Below are 2,500 nucleotides of genomic sequence, written 5' to 3' on the forward strand. Positions count from 1 at the left end.
ATCGACGTGCCTTTGCTTGCCAGGTGCTCACAACAGTATCCGAGAGAGTTAGAGCATTAGAGCAAGGTAAGAGAAACAGCAAGGCAGCATGAAAGAGCATGGGCAGCATGGGCAGCATGAAAGAACATGGGCAGCATGGGCAGCATGAAAGAGCATGGGCAGCATGGGCAGCATGGGTAGCATGAAAGAGCATGGGCAGCATGGGCAGCATGAAAGAGCTGTGAAGAGAGAACCTAATGATACTCGCTTGCAGATGGCTCGTGAATATATATTGAAGTTTGAGAGGTGGTTAGATTCTGAGGGAGTAGAAACTTTAGATGATCTTAAAGAGTTTATGATGATAGAACAATTTATGAACCAGATCCACTCTAGGATGAAATATGAATTGCTTAGAAGCAATGTAAAAGTAATTATGGAGGCAGTTCGCAAGGCTGATCTTGTCAGTAGCGCATAAGTTGTGCAAGCCAGATATGAATAAGAGCAGGGTTAATAATAACTGGAGTCATGACAGAACAAACACGTATAGTATTAAAGACTCGGAGCAGTTTAGTAATTTTAAGACATTAGAGAGTTAAGTTTAACTAAACCCATAGTAGACGAGTTAATGTGTCCTATTTCTAAAACTGGAAATAATTATTTAGGGTGAAGAAAACCCCAAATAAGGTGTTATAAATTTTGAGAAATAGGACACTCGAGTATGAAATGTAAAAACAATGGTATTAAAAATGTGTACTTTTATAGTTTTAGTAAAAAGGGGCACAGAAGAGAGCAATGTAAAGACCCTATAAAGTTAAAAGAAATAGGTTTGTCTATGTTAGAGAATAGAAAATATGAAAAATTGCAAATGGAGACGCTTCCCACAAAGATATGTTTGGCAGCAGCAGTTCCAACCATTTGTTACCAAGTGTAGGGTAAAAGTTGTTTGGGATCATGAAAAAAAATATTAAAATTTTGCGTGACACGGGGGCAAATTTGAGCCTTGTGTTAGAGGAAACTTTGAAACGGGGTACTTTATTAATAAGTCTTTGGAAACAGCCATTGCTATTTTTCCTCCCAAATGATAAAACTTTATATTGAAAATATCCATCCTTTTCACAGAGGTAGTGATTGCTTTAGTTCTTTTTGTTAACCCCTCAAGAAATCAATCTTCGTAAGAAATTTAGCATTACCCAAGTGGTCTAGACAGTCACCAATTCTAAGGATGGGATAAGAATATCCCTTTATTACTGAATTTATACTCCTATAATCCGTGCAAAATCGAAATCCATTTTCGTCCGATTTAGGAACAATCACACAGGGTGAACTCCAGGAACTGTTGTTCTTTTCTATCAAATGATTCTTTAACATGTGTTCAATTTCCTTTTTTTATTATTCTCTTCTCTGTAGGTTCACTCTTTGTGGATGTTCCTTGATTAGTGGTACATTCTCTATTTCAATATAATGTGTCATTACATTTTTTCTCCTAGGGGAATCAGGAAACAGTTCCTTGTACTCAAGAATAATATGCTTAGGGAGTGTAAATTTGAAATCTGCGACCAGTTAACTGAAATATCTATTAAATCGGTAGACACTAGTTTTGTGCCTACTGCTTGGGGGCAGGCAAACGTTGCTCCTGTTTTTGAGAAGGGAAATATATCATCTACATGCAACTGCAAGCCAATTAGTTTGACATCGGTTATAGGCAAAATGCTTGAATAAATTATAGTAAATAGACTCAGCGAATACATCGAGAGACACACAGCATGGTTTCTCCAAGGGTAAGTCATTTGTGACTAATCTTCTATCCTTCTACACTAAAGTATATAAGGCGTCAGATAACAATGATAATTACGATGTTATTTACCTTGACTTTAGCAAAGCGTTCGACAAGGTGCCTCACCAGAGACTACTAAATAAAATAAAACCCCATAGCATAGGAGGAAAAGTGTTAGAATGGATTAGAGCTTGGATTAGTAACAGAAAACAGCGGGTCACCATAAATGGAATAAAATCTAGGTGGGGCAATGTCACTAGCGGGGTCCCCCAGGGCTCGGTTTTGGGTCCCTTGTTGTTCAATATGTACATAAATGACTTAGACGATGGGATAAATAGTGATGTTAGTAAGTTTGCGGACGACACTAAAATAGGACGCCTAATTAGGTCAGGAGACGACGCAAAGATTCTTCAGGATGATCTTAATCAATTGTTAACATGGTCGGAGAAATGGCAAATGAACTTCAATATCTCTAAGTGTAGCGTGTTAAACGTAGGGCTACACAACCCCAAAAATAGATACATCTGAGATAACGCGTTTTTAGAAAAATCTGAGTGCGAGAGGGACTTGGGAGTTCTAGTGAGTCCGGACCTTAAAAGCAGAAAGCAGTGCATTAGCGCCAGAAATAAAGCTAGCAGAGGTAATTATTAAACTCTATCTAGCGATAGTTAGACCCATCCTTGACTATGCGGTACTATGCGTCCTACAGAATGGACATAAATTCACTAGAATCAGTACAGAGAAGAA

The sequence above is a fragment of the Oratosquilla oratoria genome, chromosome 36 (genome assembly GCF_046742065.1).
Source record: "Oratosquilla oratoria isolate Oo_2021 chromosome 36, ASM4674206v1, whole genome shotgun sequence".
Lineage (NCBI taxonomy): Eukaryota > Metazoa > Arthropoda > Malacostraca > Stomatopoda > Squillidae > Oratosquilla > Oratosquilla oratoria.